Below are 17,713 nucleotides of genomic sequence, written 5' to 3'. Positions count from 1 at the left end.
TTGTCCAGCTCTTTTATTTGGTTTTGTTATGGTTAGTAGCTGTTTGCTTGAGGATCTTAGTGTTCATGTAGGAGTATACATTTGTAGGATGGAGCTAAGTGGTGGGTAGTCACTGGGTCTGAAGATTAATTTATGGGCTAAGGTTAATTGAGTATAGCAGAGATGGTGGGGAAATTCTAGCCAATTCATTTCTGTAAAAACTTGGCAATGATGTGAGTGGTAATGTTTTTGGGAGGGAAATTTGGTTACTTTATAACAGCAGGATTGTAGTTTTTAGTAAGGGTTGAGTTAAGGTTTGTAAAGATGGCACTACTGTACAGAAGGGAGGGGATAAGTAAGGTACTGGCACATTTTGTTTTGGTTTTGTTGTCCAGGTAAAGTTTGTGGTGGTAAAGTTTGCATAGTTTAAAGTGTGTCTTCATTATTGCACTGAGTATATGAGGCTTGTAAGAGAGTTTGTCATCTATTGTTATGCCTAGCAATTTAGCTGTTTTCACTATATCTATTTCTGTACCATCCTTAGAACAGACTTTGAAGTCTATATCTGGTGATTTTGTGCTGTAAAGTAAAAGTTTAGTCTTTTTAGGGTTTAACAGGCATTGATAATTATTTAGCCAGGATTCGATTGAGGTAAAAGCCTTTTGAGTAACTGTAAGGAGGTCAGAGAAATTGTTGGAGGTGGATATTAATGTAGAATCATCGGTGTATTGTATAAGATTTTGTATTTGGGGGGGCTTTGTGGAGATCATTAATGATGGTATTAAAGAGTAATGGCCCTAAAATGGATCCTTGTGGGACTCCTATGTTGTTTGCTTGATAATCAGATTGTACATTAAGCCATCTTGCTAATTGTTCCCTGTTGTTTAGGTCGGATGTAAAACAGCTAAGAGATTTAGGGGACCATCTTAATTCTGATAGTTGGATTAATAGCTTAGTATGTGATACCATATCAAAGGCTTTGGAGAGATGCAGTAGGATTACTGAAGTAGGGTGACCAGCATCTACGGCCTTGTTAACAATATCAGTAAATGAGAGCAGGGCTATGATAGTGCTATATCCTGGATAGAACTCATGTTGGGTGGGGACCAGAAGAGCATTATCAGAGAGATGTTTAAGTAGTTGTGTGTGAGCACATTTTTCTAAGATTTTTGATAGTGGAGAAAGTATAGAGATGGGACGATAGTTAGAGAGATCATGAGAGTTTCCACCTTTGTATAACAGAGTAATAATTTTTCCCACAACTGAGGGGACATAAGATTCTGAGGTAGAGTGATTTATAAGAATGATAATGAGGTATGCAATTGCACTTTCTGCTATTTGTAGATACTCTGGGTGAAGATTATCTGCAGAAAGTTAGTAAGGTTTGAGTTTGTTTAGGAGCTTGAAAATCTGGGTGGTGGGTACAGGCTGGATAGGAAAAGAATAAGCTGAGGGAGTAGTTGTTGCTTTGTCTACAGAAAGAGGTTTATTATAGTCAAGTAAGGAATTAATGGTATATAGGGTGTTTAAGTTTGAGTCTAGTGGAGAGTCTTTGAGTAGCTTTTGGATGGTGTAAATGAAATGGATATTAAATTCATGGGAATTTTGTTGTGGAGTCTTATCAAGTGTAGAGGATGGATTTTGTGTGATGCCAGGATTTAGTAGGGTGGAGACAGACCTTCAGAACATTTTTGGATTGTTATATGAGGTAGTTAGCTTAGAGGAAAAGTAGTTCTTTTTATCTTGTATGACTAACTTTTTGATTTTATTACGGAGTTGTTTGTAGTTAAGTTCATTCTATTTGGTTTTATTTTTTGCCATACTTTCCATGTTTTGTCTCTAAGGGAGGGACTTTGTTTGGTTTGTTTTATTAATCAAGGGGCATGGTTAATTTTTGTTCACTTAGTACGTGCTGGAACTAGGCTGTTGAGAGCATCCAGTAAGAGTTTATTGAAATAGTTGACAGCCTCGTCTAAGGGGAGTGTTTTTAGTGAGCACCAGTTTCGAGCTTTTAAAATGCTTATGAATTTATTTTGGTCAAAGTGGGAGAGATTCCTGGAAGTTCTATAGGAGTGTGTCTTAATTGTTTGCTGGTGATTGTCCTATAGGTGTATGCTGGGAAGTGGTCACTTAGGGTATTATGAAGGGTTCCTGAGTTTGGGTAATTGAGAGGATGGGATACTAGTATCCAATTTAGAGTTGACTCAGATACTGTAGATAGACCATGGTTAGGAGTACAGATACATTGTGTGAAGCTATGCAGGTTTATACTATTGGTTGGAAAGGGTAAGGTTAGGTTTAGCCAATTGATGTTGGTGTCTCCTAGCATTATGGTTTTGTGGGAATCATTCTGGTGTATCCAGGATAGAAAATACTCTAATATGGGGATATTGTGGCCTGGGGGAATGTAGACTACTGCAATACATAGATTTTTATTTGTATTGATGCAAAGGGATGGCAATAAAAGTTCCATGTTTCCAAATGTGGGGATTGGTTTGGGGTAGGTTGTAATATGTAGGGAGTTTGAAAGATTAATGCTATACCTCCACCCTTTTTATGGAGCCTATTGGAGTGAATAATGTTATATCTTGGTAGGAGAATCTCAGTGTCAGCAATATATGGCTTTAGCCATGTTTCAGTTACTGCAAAAACATTTGGGCTGTGTGTAACTAGTCATGCATGAAATTCAGTAATTTTATTACAAATTCTACATGTGTTTACTGTTATTCGGTATAGCTGCTGGTTTCTTGGATGTATGATGGGGTTTGGAGGGCAGTTTGGGCCAGGATTTGGTTGGCTATCTCCACATTGTATTATCAGTGGAGAAGGTGAATTATCAAGTGTGTTTGGTGGCACTGTGATAGGGGTTTATGGAGGTGTACAAGACATAACTTAAGTTTGGGGTTGGAAGGAAGTAGTTTTATTTTGGCTATATTAATGGTTGCGGATACCAATAAAGATGGTGAGATGTTAGAGTAACTAACTTTGTTGAGAGGTAGTGGAAAGGTTTGGGTGCTAGATGTAGGGGGCATAGAGCATATGGTGTTTTTTGTGGTGGTAACATAAATTAGTTGGACTAGAAATGCAATATGAGTTATTATTGAAATAACAAGAGTTGTGTGATGGAGTGTGTTGATGGGGGAAGCCATTTTGTAGGAGATAGGTGTATAGGTTTAGGTAGATTTGGGTGTGACTTATTTACTGGAGAAAGGTAGAGGGAGGATATTGGCTGATTAATTAGTTGGAGGGGTAGAGGAGACAATAAATCTAGTGAAAGAGAGGGTGGGTGGGAATGGGGGTAGGATAGGGAAGCAGAGTGAGCCCGGATCGCAGCAGAGGGCAAATGGAGTGGGAAGTGCTGGACATCTGAAGATAAAAATACCATCAGAGACTACAAAACACTGTGTCCAATGTATATTATAGTGCAGGTAAGAAAGGCCAGACTATAGCAACAATCACTGACCATAATGTACTGTAAGTGGGCTAATTAGTATACTAACATTGAGTCCAGGAATCCGAGCTTGGGAAGTTAGAAGAAGTGAAAAACCAAAAAAAAAAACTAAACTATATACTAGACACAGTAACTATAAGGCTAAAGTAAGTAAAATATACATTAGCCACAGTATCTATAAGCCTAGATAATTAGGGGAAATGTTCTGTGAAACAAGGAAAGAATAAATAGAGCTAATGACTAGAGCAAGCGATATCAGTAAAAGAAATAGGACAGAGGAGTTACGAGGCTAAGCACTAAAGTAAGAGCAGCTCACAATTACTAAGAATAGAGGATAAAATAGATTAGGCATGCACCAGATAGGAAAGGTGCATGGACATTTTCTTTGCAGCATGCTACCAGGTGTGACAGGGATGATATAAGTTATATAACAAGGTAAAAAATGAGCTAGACATACAGTGATTTTAAAATTATCTTATAGATTCAGCTGTAGAGGGTCACATGAGCATGCTGCAAGTGTATGCAATCTTCCTGCAGAAGGTGTATCTGGGCAGGTGTTGACTTGTAATATCCTCTAGCTAGCAGAACATACTAAAGGAAAATGGAGCATAATATCAAATATTAACAATGTCAACTAAAACAGTGCTATAGCTATTGCAAGTATAAAAACAGTTCCAATTAACATACTTGATACTTTGTCTAGATATCAGCCTGCTTGATCATAAACATTAGTCACTAGGTGCTGTTTGCATGCCTATAGTGCCCTACAACATTCAGCAGCCTCAAAAGGTAACTACAAATTTCAGTGGTACTTTGCGTTTACAAAATATAAATGCTCTAAGGTATAGCAGCTTTAAAACTGTTTCATAAAGTTCACATAAAAGAAAACAAACAAATACAGAAAAACATTACCATTATGAGTATCCCATTAGGTATATCTAAGCAAATATGATGCAAGTCTACAGTCAAATACAGCCTATTACCCATTAATTATTTTTGGTATTGCTAACATTACTGCTGAGACCAACTCTGTAGCGATAGTGAAATATTATGCTTGTTTACCCAATGAGACAGATAAGACTATCTCCTGATATTTCCATTGTCTGAAAATATAACAACAGTAGCAGCAGTCAATTTAGAGGTAAATACAGATAGTATTTGAGATGTCCTTCATATGCAGAAGAAAAACACAAAAATAAAAAATATATATAATATGTTAAACAGCACTCACAAAGGGGACATGCTGCAGAGAGATAATGCTCTATACACGAGGAGAGATTAGGATTTAAAGATGGTGCCAAGGGGAGTGTGGGGAATAAGAATACTCAGCTTTCAGGGTACAAATCAAAACTTTCAAAAAAAGCATATGGAATTTCTAATATTGTTGGGAAAGTTTAATCTGATTAAAATGTTACGTTTTTCAAAATCCGTTTTCTGTTAAAAAAATAATAGTCTACCCTCTATAATAATGTTTTGGATAAACATGCAGACAGTGATGTCCTAAATCAAAATTCATCAGAAATTTTCGTTTTAGATAAATGTCAGTAAAGCAACACACTTTTATATATATATATATATATATATATATATATATGTATATGTATATATATATATATATATATATATATAGGTTTAAACTTGAAGTTATATTTTAACATATGTTGGACTAACTCTTAAATAACTGTATAACACTGGATATGAAAGCTGATTTTCTATTAATTTAAGTCCAGTTTCTGAATGTATGTGAAAAAAAAATGTAAAGCGAGTATTTACTCTCTGGCTAGATTCATGCTGCATGTCATTACACAAGTAATTTTAAAGTGGTATTAAGAGCAAGGTTTTCAGTATTTATAGCTATTGATGTTACTATAAATTCAAGAACATTCATCAGACTTGGAAAAGGAACCTTTAGACAGGTGAGGTCTATGTTAACAGCTCATACTATAAATTCAGAGCCACTTCAGTCAAAACAAAGAATAACAGATGAGACCTCCCAACTGTACCTCTTTTGGAGGTGCATACTTACTTTCAGGCTTAATTTATCCCTGCACATGATGTTCCTAGTTCTGGAATTATGTCCTTAGTTTCAAGCCTGATTGACCACTTAATATGATTTTCTGAATCCCACCTCACATAGGATTTTTTGAAACTATATGGTGTAAAAAAGCAGACTTCATGACCAAGAAGAAAAAAACAGATTACTTTAGATGTAGATTTTTGCAGTATCATTCATTAAAGTCTACAGATTTAACACTGCATCTTTGATAAAATGTTTATATTTTTGTCTCTTTTTTTTGTCACTCAATGCTTTACACTTGTGTTTCTGTGCAGTATCCCATAATCATAATGGAAAGGGAATTTTTGAGCTGGATATGTTTTCTTTTTAAGAGCTTTAAGTACCTATTTTCAATGTCTGTAGGAGGAGAGGTATTAACAGAATTCAAATCCTTAGTGAAAATCAATTTTTTTAAAATAGTAAAATTGGATAATGTGGCAATACTGTTGCACTGGGGATTGTACAAACATTATTTTAATGATGTAGCTGAAAAGCACTGGAAATATGAGCCACAAATCATCTTAGAAAATGATGAAGTTTATATTACATGGGATCATCCATTACCAAGAGTTAAAAAATAAATGCAAGAAATCCAGAAATAGTAGTCCATGAAAAGAAGACAAAAGTAACATTGATTATTAAAATTGCTACACCCAATGACTACAGAGTCTTATGTAAAGAGAGGCACAAAGTCATAAAATACCAGGATTCGCAGGCAGAAATTATGGCAATGTGGAAGAAAGATACCCAGTAGTAAGAGCAATGAGTCTAACAGAAAATAATTTACAATCATACTTAGATATGTTACTGATACATGTAACACCATACAAATTGCAGAAGGAGTCATTACTGGGAACACTGCAGGTGCTGCGAAGAGCACTTCTAGCTATTATCAAAGATTGAAACAACACTAATTTCATGAACTGTGATCATTCTTTGACTTAGCAATGGGGTCCATTCCCATCATGGTATCAGAAACCCAATAGACTTGGAGAAATTCAAAAAAAATGTACTACAGTTGTTTTTTCAGGGATTTACATTCTTCCAGTCATCCAATCCAGCTCTCTCCCTCATTACACAAATAAGCATTGAATTTTCCCAATAGATGTGTAAAATCCAGTGTGATACCCTATCAAACTCTGTAAAAATAGAACGTAACAAGACTAAATATTTTCATTAGATGTTAAATCTATATATACAAATGACATACTATTACATTGTCAGCTTACTGTCACATTAAGACAACTTTCTCCCTTAATGACAGTAAAATCAAATGAATAAAATCCATACTGGGATTTATTAGCATCACCACACCAGACTGGGAACTTTCCAGTGGTTAACTCCAGAAAAGAAATTTATCCAGTGTTTCAGTAACTCCAATACTACCTCATCTTTTTTTTCCAGATTTGATATTACCTTCCATATTCTAAGATCAAATTACCACTGTCAGTGTATACTCCATATTAATATTTCCCATTGTGACATGACATGTGAATAGTATCCAGCAGAGTTTTCTTTCACCCTTTGAGAAGTATATCAACATGGCAACTTCATTTGGGTTGTGTCTCTCTGTGTTGCATCTGTAACACATAGCCACCAGACATTTTTCAAGTGAATGCCTCCACAACTTTTAGATCAATGGTAGTTCTTAGTATCCCTAGTTTGGGAAAGGTATTTAGATACTTCAATAAAACTCATACAGGGGTCATAGGTTGGATTATCTGTCTTGTTGATTCTGGTGGGCTTTTCTAAATGTGATCCTGCTAGAAGCATACATCTTCTAATAACATTATTCTATGGATATCAAGGTTCATACCCCCACCCCACCACCATGATAAGGTTTAAAAATTAAATTAATAAAGTAGTTACATATATGAAAGAAAGTTCTCTCTCTTTTTTGTCTGTTTTTTTCAAACACCTTTACTGAATTATCACTTATGTCATAGGAAATTTTGCATTCATATAAAAGTAATCAAACTATATTAACAATAACAGATATGTGATGCCCTGCCACTGGCTCAATAATAAAGGAGCCTTAGTCCTCACAACTGGCAACAGTGGGGGACATACACACTATGAAGATGACAAGTACATACTCAGTAAAGTGCAATTTCCCTTAAGAGCACACAGAGACCACAGTCAGTCTGGGGTTGGTTTATCCCTCTTTCTACCGATCCCCAGTAAGACTCCCCACTGGCACAGCTATAGAGTTGAGATATCAGCTGAGTGGCCAATCCAAGACCTCCAGCACCCTCTCTTAACAGCCAGTGCTTTGTGTCCCTGCTCAAGTAGCTGACACATGCACTCTTTGAGATTTTATAAACACACACACACACACACACACACACACACACACACACACACACACACACACACACACACACATACACACACATACACACACACACACCTGGGAAAGGCTGGCACAGGTTTACTAGCTATGTCCTCTTATGCCCAGACTATAAGGTAGTTTTCACTGCCACCAGCCCCTACTTATCAGCTACTTTAAGACCCTTACCAAAGGGTGTCCAATCTTACTGTGTAATGTTACTATTAATCCAAATGGTATTTTGACCAAGAGCAAGGCTAGTAGGAGTAGCTTGCACAGTTTCACCAAATAGATATGCAAGTACTCTAAGAGCTTAAATATCTCTAGACAGACCAGTCACATTTAAAAGGTTTAAATATGTTTAATAATAAATAATAAAAGAACAAGAAAATACTCAGTAAACAATCACAGTCACTTCAGAGTACAAAAGCACAGGGAATATTTAAAACAACATTGCTGGGCAGTTTCAAGTAAATACAGAAAACATCTAAACTAATCTTTACTATATTCCTTACTGAATCTAAAAGAAATTACTGTGCCCTAGTTAACTTACCTACAGAGCCAGGCAAGACAGATGCGGTGAGTGGGATTTCCCAGCTGATGCTGTCAGGTCAAAGACAAATACAAAATACACTACCTCTCTCTCTCTCTGAGAGTTCTTAAATTAATATCTCAAATATTGCTGCTAGGATACTTGCAGGATGACATCACTCTTGTCATCTGACTATCCCAGGTGAAACCCCCCATTGCTAGAAACTGCCAGCATTTAGCATCTCTCTCTGAAAAGTACATAGCTTTCAGATCTTTGGCAAATGGTAGAAGTTGTAAAACAATTTACATTCATCCACAGTTAAAGACAATACAAAAATCTTCTAGTTCTAGAATTTATGTCTGCTACTGCAGTGAAACTGAAAGATAACATCTCTTTTGTTTATGGTCCAGCCATAAAGTAACTCAACCTCAACTATTCTTCTGAGGTATCAGTCTCCCCTGTCAAAATACATACATTTAAACAATTGCAATAGTTTATAAATATATCTCTTCACCACACGTCTATACAATATGACATACAGTTCTAATACATTTGTAATACAGACATATGAATCATGTTGCTATTCTCAAATGAGACACAATCACTTACAAAATTCCAGATAGCTGGGCTGGCAGTATCTCCTTCTGTCACACTTCTGTATAAATCATATTAATATTCACAAATGGCATATAATTATTTACAAAATTCCAGATAGCTGGGCTGGCAATATTTCCTCTTGTGACAAAATATTGTACTTCACATATATTGCTATATATCATATAACCTAAGCAATATTACATAAATTATTCAATTCTTTCTTTTTTTAAACAAGAAACATCTTCATTAAACCATCACTTACTACATGGGCAATCATGCATTAATATAAATGGAAACAAACCACACTGATACAATCCTAGTCACAAGCATTTTACATCACAAACTATGCTGACACACTCCCGGTTGAAAACATTATACATCATTTATAATCTACCCAATCTTTTTCATTTAATATTCCGTACCTCATTAAAGTCCTGCTGCCTTTTAGTTTTCATTTCTCCCCATACCTTTCAACCTCTGAGAGCAAGAAATCTGGACATTTTTTAATATTGCTCTTACAAACTTAGAATTTGATAGAATAACAGGTTTTGTATTAGCCTGAAGTTTTTGAAGTATATGTAGTCTGAAACTCAAATACCTGTCATTAATTTCTAATTTCACTCTTTAATGATTTGCCACTGATTTGCCAGAAAACCACAATTTTATGACAAACAGACCAAAAATATGAGGCAAAAATCTGGACATTTTGTGAAAATCTGTTTAGTTGAGAGCTATGTTCCTCTTTTGTATGTATTGTTCCCACAGTTCCCATTTTTTCCTATATAGTTTGCTCCTACCCTATTCTAAAGATCTCAATTCCATTTTTTAGCTCTGTTACTATGTTCACTACTTCTACTATAGTTGGTTTAGATTCTGATTTACATTTTCTAGTAATTACTTTTTTGGCAGTAACCATTATTAGACACAGCAGGACCTTACCATGTCTAGGTAATTCCGGATCTTTATCATAGCTCAGAAAAATCATCTCCCTTGTCAGACCAATCTGCCCACCCAGCATCTCTGACAGTGCATCCCACAGGGAATCCTTAAAGTCCACCAACTCACCGCATTCTCAGAACATATGTTCCCAATTACCTCTTTCTTCCCCTTCACACCGCCAACATTTACTGTCTACCTGAGGAAAAATTCTCTGGAGTTTACTTGGGGTATGAAAATAATTATGTAAACATTTCCAGGCAAAAATACTGAATCTTCTTCATTTTGTTGTTGCATAGTTGGGAGACATACATATATCCTTTCATTGTTTTTTGTGAATTTCTTATCCAGTCTCTCTTCCCAATCCTTTCTAACATCCTCTAATTAATTCTTATACTTATCATATGATATGTTATATGCTCTAGCAATTATTCCTTTTTTAATGGCAGCTGCTGTTCTAGATTCATTTAAAAACTCTGTCAGTGCTGGTCTTTCATTTAGCAGCCCCTATTTATTTCTCTTTGCCTATACTCTGATATCAATCCCCTCTAACCTGTAGTCCAAATAAATTCTTGGCATCTTCTCATTCTACAATCTTTTCCTCTCTAGTTATTTGCCCCAATACCTTGGTTCCTTTGCCATTTTTCTCCAATGAATTCCAGACCCCTCTTGCCTATTGTCTGTACCCCTAATTGCAATCATCCCTATCTGCAGAATCTCCTTTCTCCATTCCTGTGTTGGTTTAGTTCTTAAAATACTTTCTGCTACTTTCTTTTTCTTTCAGCTTTTCCCAGTTAGGGGTCGCCACAGCAGAACTCTGGTCCACTAATGATTGGCAGTAGATTTTTACGGTGCCGAGGTGCCAGCCCAATACCCAAAACTCAACGAATGCACGCCCATTCACGCATGTCTTTCGAACACCACTCCACCATGGGGAGGACATGCAGACTCCACACAGAAGGCGTGCCAGCTGAGAATCAAACAGGAGAACCTCTTGCTGTGAGGCAATAACGCTACTGCTGCACCACCGCGGCTATATGGATATAATATTCTGGATAATTATTGCTGTTCTCCTTAAAGGCCTGGATCCAAAACCCCAGTCTCTCCTTGTTTCTTGAGCTTCCCCCATGTTTCATCATCATTCCTTTGTACTTTGAGTTATAATTTTTTGCTTGTGCTAAGTACAGAAGTCTTAAATGTGTATGTCTGAAATATCCTTTCAAATTGGGTAATCCCAGTCTGCCTTGATCCACTGGAAGGATCGGCATATCCCGCTTGACTTTTGCAGTCCTCCCCACCCATATAAAGTCTTTCAACTCTTTATTAATTCCTACCCACAACTTCTCCTCTGGTTGATAAAAATATGCCTGATCTGTTTATAAGACTAAAGGGACTAAAAACATTTTAACTACTTGTATCTTACTATCCATATTCATATAACAGAACTTCCATTTACTCAATTTTTGTATTATCTTTTTTTTTAGTCTCTTTCCATATATCCTTAGCTGCCACACTAGAATCATTTTTAATCTATACTCCTAAATATTTCATTTTATCATGTCCCCATAAATACGGAATTCCTGAATCAGTTCATGTGTGGGTACATAATTTAATGTTATTGCCTTTGTTTTAGCTTCATTAATTTTGTATCCTGAAAAGATCTGAAACTGCCTCAAAATGTTCCACAACACCGTAATGTCTTTTTCTGGTTTTGTCAGGTACAAAAAATATTATCTGCAAATAAAGCCAGCTTTTCTTGACTACCATACCTATTATATCCTTGAATTTCTGAGTCTCTTATTTTCTTTGCCAGTGGTTCTAAATATATTGCAAATGGGGAAGAGGACACCCCTGCCTGGTTCCTCTGCTCAAGCAGAAATTATCAGAGAGGACCCCATCCACTTTAATTTTTACCTCTGATTCCTCATATATTCTCCTAATCAACCTTATATTTTTTGAGGAAATACAAATGCTTCCATTGCCCTGCTCAGAATTAATTCTGTTTCACCATCCCACCTTGGTGCTTGCAGCCAACCTAGGGCAGAATAGTTCCACTGATGTTACTGAGATGAAAAGCACTAGTGTAGAGCGTTTTTTCTCCTTTTTTCAAGAAAAAGTTTTACCACAGTTTACCTCACAAAGTCATTTTAAGATAATAACATTTGATTTAAAAAAGAAGTGATCTACTGAAATTAAATGTTCTATTTTTTTTAATAAACTTACATGTCAGAGCATGTAAACTTTTGATTTGTCATGCTTAGCAGTGGCAATATATCCACAGTAGATCACATAGTTTACATACGTGTCTGGTCTGCCTTCATAACCAAGTAATCTTAGGCTTCTCAAATCTGTATAGCAATCTCAGTATAATCACAAAGAAAGTCAAAACTGAGTTTATTCGAAGTAGCATAGAGTTTTTATTCAGTTATGTACAGAACCACACAGGTTTGCTAAAGGGAGAGCTCGCAGTTTGAAAGTAGTGATGTTCTTTGAGGAGATAACTGTGGTAGCTGATGACGGGCTATTAGTGCGTATTGCTTATTTTGGCCTGGCTAGTGAATTCAAAAATTATCTACGTAAGGGAATACTTAATAACTTGAAACAAATCATTATTCAGTGGTTAAAACATTGGTTAACAAATTGAAAAAAAAAAGTATGGTTTGATGCAGCCAGCATGACAGAAGTTGCAAGTGTTGACAACAGGACTGGATGCTGTATTGAGAGTGTCTTTTGAAATGGGCTATGGATAGTAAAATATGCTAATTACTAGATTTCATAATCATCTCAGTAAATGATGTTCAAGTTCTCCAAGGTCATAATATTGCTGGACATTTTGATATATTTCAGAATCAGTAAAAATTATTTTGTAACCTATATAATTCTAAAAAGCAAATCTAATCATTCTCAGAGATTGCTATGCTACTTTATAGCTCTCTGATCTGACCCACATCGAATATAATGCTGGGCATTTACACCTGTGAACATACCACCTGAAAGAGCTTCAAAAAGGATTACCTATCATTAGGTTCATAAGTATTTTGCAGGATATTGATCTGTGAGGATCTTATGATGCCTAGCCTTACATTTCCATGGTTGTTTCTAGCCCTTGCATACAAATAACCCAGAGATGGGTGGAAGTATATGTTGAGACATTGACAAACTTCCACTATCCACGAGAGACCAGTATGCTAAACCAGAAGTGAATTAGTGGTTACCCATCCATTCATCCAAGTTATGTTTGAATAGAGGTAGAAAATTATTTTGCTTCAGTCTTTTTAATTTCTCCAAATCCTTTGGGTTTCTAATACCATGATGGGAATGGACCCCATTCCCAAGATAAAGTACAATTAAAGTTCATGAAATTAGTATTGCTTCAATCTTTGATGTCAGCCAAAAGTGCTCTTTGCAGCACCTGCAATGTGCCCAATAATGACTCCTGCAATTTGTATGAGGTTACATAGATTGGTAATATATCCAAATACAAATGTAGATTCTTTTTTATAAGACCTGTTGCCTCTAGTACTATTGAAACTGTCTAGGTATCTTTCTTCCACATTGCTTTTGTTTCTGCCTACATATCTTGATATTTTATGACCGTGTCTCTCAGTACACAACACACTGTAGTCACAGTGTTTAGTGATTTCAATGATCAATGCTACTTTTGTCTTCTTTTCATGGACCACTATATCCTGTTTTCTAGTATCTGTCCTTTTGAGTCTATATTATGATATTGTACACTCAGTAGAGCGAATGACACATAATCGACCCCATGTAAGTGATAGCTTACAATGTTGAAACCTCTGAACAGCGATTTTTTTCTAAGGGAAAAAAAATTGCTGTTCCGAAAAAAAAAAAAACTGTAAAACATTACATATTGTAGGGGGCTTTGCCCCCCACACTTTCCTACTTAAATATACCAACTCTGAGATCGCACTACAGTGCCGAAAATGGCAAAGTAGCAAAAGTGGTCAAGCAAATTCTTTCCCAGGGAAAGAATTAGCTGAAAAGCCACTTCGCTAGTTTGTCTTTTCACGCTTTTCAGTTTGACAAAGAACCATTCGACAACCTGCGTCTGCGACAGCATAATAGGCAGCCGTCTTTGAACTGTTGGATCTCATGTGATATAAACTTCATAATTTTCTATAATGCTTTGTGGCTCATGTTTCCTGTGTTTTTCAGTCACTTCAGTACCATAATGTTTTCACAATCCCCAGTGCAACAGTCTTGCCACATTATTTTACCTTTCAGTATACAGTCTTACTGCCATTAGTATATCACAACCAGCAGCAAATTGTTTGACTGTTTCCGATTCGGTTTTAAAAAACCTATATTTGTTTCTCCCACATGTTCAATGGACTTTGTAAACCATTGTGTATGCAGCCCAATATCTTGAGCTGCCAATATTAACCTTTCATCTCTGGTTTGAATTCACCTCTCCTTAACAATTCCTGCATTTCTTCCTGATCAACATGAGCTTCTTTCAGAAGTTTTCTATACTTGCAACTATACTTATGCATTTTCCACATTTCGCGCCTTCTCATCTGGTCCTTCACCTTATATGCTTTCTTTTGTATTTTCACGCATTCAGTTTCTAACTGAATTTTATCTACTTCTGGTTTGATTTTCATTTTTGCTTGATGCTGATATGCTGGTATATTAAGCAGAGAAGTAATTTTAGATTTATTCTCCTCATGTTTCAAAACTTTCACTACATTTGGGTCTTGTGGGGTCAGCAGATATGTGTAGTGTCCCACGATTACAGATCTATACATGTAATCAGTTTCAAGGAGGCCCATCCCTCCTTCGGAACGGGAAATATATAACCTTGGTATACTCTGATTTTTACAGATCATTTGGTGAGCATGAAGCATCCTTCTTGTTTTTCTATCTAATCTATCCATCACATTTTGGGACCAGTCAATCACTCCAAAACTAAAAGTTAGGACAGGAGGAGCAAATTGGTTTATAGCTTTGGTTTTGTTCCTATACGTCATTGCTGTTTTCAGGATTAATTTAAATCTTCTAAAGTATTCCTTACTAAGTTTTATTCACATTTGATCATGTTTGATTGATGATCCTTCATCAATTTGCTAAATATTTATACTCTCCCTCTTGCTAAAGTTCTTTTATATCACATGCCTATCCCAACCTGATGTTATCTTTGTGTTGTAGTTTTCCTGCTTTAAATGTTGCTTTTGCACATTCATCAAGACCAAATGGCATTCTTATATCATCTGAAAAAGTTTTGACAACTTGCAGATGTGCTTTCAGTTCCTCATCTGATGAGCTATTAAATTATTGACAAAGAGAAGGTGAGAAGTCTTTACACTTTGTTGTTTTCTAGGAGCCAAATTATAGCCATGGCCTAAACTGTTAAGTAGACAGCTTAATGGGTTAAGGGCAAGGCAGAATAGCAACTGTGACAAAGAGTCACCCTGGAATATCCTCCTTTGAATTTTTATCCCTGGGATAATAATTTGTCCTTTATCATGGCTTAATTGCAAAGTGGTATGCCACTGTTTCATGTTCACTGTAATGTAGTTGATCAGTGTAGGGTGTATCTTATACATTTTTAAGCACTCTTTTATTCATGCATGTGGGAAACTATCAAATGCTTTTTTGTAGTCAATCCATGCCATACTTAGATTCTTCCCCTTTTTGCAGTTCTCCACTATGACTTTATTTAACAACAAATGATCCTTTGTTCCATATGACTTTCATTTATTGCCCTTTTGTTTTATTGCCATAATTGAGTTTTCTTCTAAATGACTATAAACTCTGTCAGCATCAATTCCCATGTAGAGTTTGTACGTCATCGGAAGGCAAGCTTTTGGTCTATAATTATTATGGTAGCTTCCAGGTTCACTCTTAAATTTGCTTTATGTGGAGTGCAAGATGATAACACAGAAGAGGCATTCTCTGTGATACATGTCTGTTCTTCTGATATGTATTGTTTAAAAAAAAATAAAAGTCTATGGCTAGAATGGAACACTAGAAAACTCACAGCGGACCGGGGAACCCAATATAAATATAAAAGAGTAATAATTCAAAAATCGTAACATATGCATTACAAAATGCATACCAAAATTATGGAATAAGATGCCCTTCAATCACACAAAGAAGAAATCATATAGTAACTTTCTTCAAACATAATCCTGATATTTTAAGTGGAATAGAAAATATCAAACGGGATTACTACAATCAAGTTTCTTGATAGTCAGTATGGTACTTATATTCATGTGTTTGACAATCACACCCAAATGACTATAAACCTATGTATTATGTTCTTATTTGTACAGTCCTGCACAATTTGGCTAAATATTTCATGATTCGATAATTTGATCATCTGCTACTCCATCTCTGTCCTGGATCTTGAGATCTGTTGGTATACACTTGAAGATTCAGATTTCAAATAGCTATTACCCTCTTCCTACCTAATCCTTTATACTTACCTCTTGCTGTCTTCTGGTCTGTCTTTCTCCTCATTTAAGAATACAGGAGTCCAATACAATGTACAAATGCAGTCACATTCACTGCCCTTCTCTGTCTTACCCACCCATTCACTTGTTTTTTTTTTTTTATGGCCATTTCCTTTTGACTTTCATAAGCTGTTATGTCATCTTCTGTTTGATGTCATATTTGATGCCATTCTCTTTGTTGTCATTCCTGAGCAGCAAATACCTAGTCACCTCCATATCCTAGCCCTTTATTTTTCTATCTTATGCTTCTGTGACACCAACAATGCTCACCATCGCTTGTTCCATCACTGCTTGCTGCTCTCACATGTTTTTATCTAGAATTTTTACACTGCATTCCAGTACAACCCAGCCATGTCCTGAGATACTTGTTTTTCAACTGCTGTGCTATGTGTTCTTTTTTAATTCTTTCTAATGCCGAGATACCCACCTTCCTTCTACTGCATTAGTAACATGTCTTACCATCTTCTGTGGCATTTTAGAGGTACAGTCATAAAGGTGGACCTTTCTAACCTAGTGTTAAGCATAGCTGTTCCTTCTAGGCCATGACTGAGCATGTTCTGTGGCAGAGAGTCCCTTTCTCTACTAGGTCAAACTTCATAACCCTACCATTGCCTACAAATCTGATGCCGACTCATCTGTTAACCGGTGTTGCTCCATAGTTTGGTGTCTCTCAACTCAAAGATGTGGAGCAAAAAAAAAAAAAAGCCCATTCCTTGATATGGTATTCCTCACCTAAGGAACACCAGGTCTGCTTATGCACCCTCTCAAACTCTGTTATGCCACACTCAAAATGCTGAAGCAAGTGCTTCAGTCCTGACAGCAAAAGCAGTATCGATACATAAATGAAGGATGATATTGCACTACCAAGTGATCAGCATCTGCCAGTCATGCTCTCTAAAAACTTGTAACCATTGAGGTAGCCCCCTTTGCCCCATACTTGTTACACTACAGATTCCCTAGCCATGCTGCCATGTCAGCTGACATTGTCAGCCATTTTACTCTCTGATGTTCTCCTTCCACAGTCTGCTTGCCACTTCCACAGATAGAACATCTGATAGACAGATAGAACTGAATCACCATACCCCTTCTCTTCCCCCATACCAGCTCTTGTCTCCTTCAATAAATGCCCCTTGCTCCTACTCTTCCTATTTGCAACATTTCCTCCCCTGGTTCTTTGAGCCCAGCTGCCCTCATCATCTTTGCAGGATCATCACCTCTTTTGAAGTATTTAATCCCTTTCAAATCCATCCTGCACTCATATTACATACTTACTCCACTGTTGAGTATCTTTCAGCCTCTGTAAGCCCTATCTATCTGATTGGCCTTCCCTTACCCCTACCTTCCTGGTGTCTTC

The sequence above is a fragment of the Protopterus annectens genome, chromosome 10.part0 (assembly GCF_019279795.1).
Source record: "Protopterus annectens isolate FY-2018-M chromosome 10.part0, PAN1.0, whole genome shotgun sequence".
NCBI lineage: Eukaryota > Metazoa > Chordata > Ceratodontiformes > Protopteridae > Protopterus > Protopterus annectens.
Note: the sequence above shows the minus strand (reverse complement) of the source record.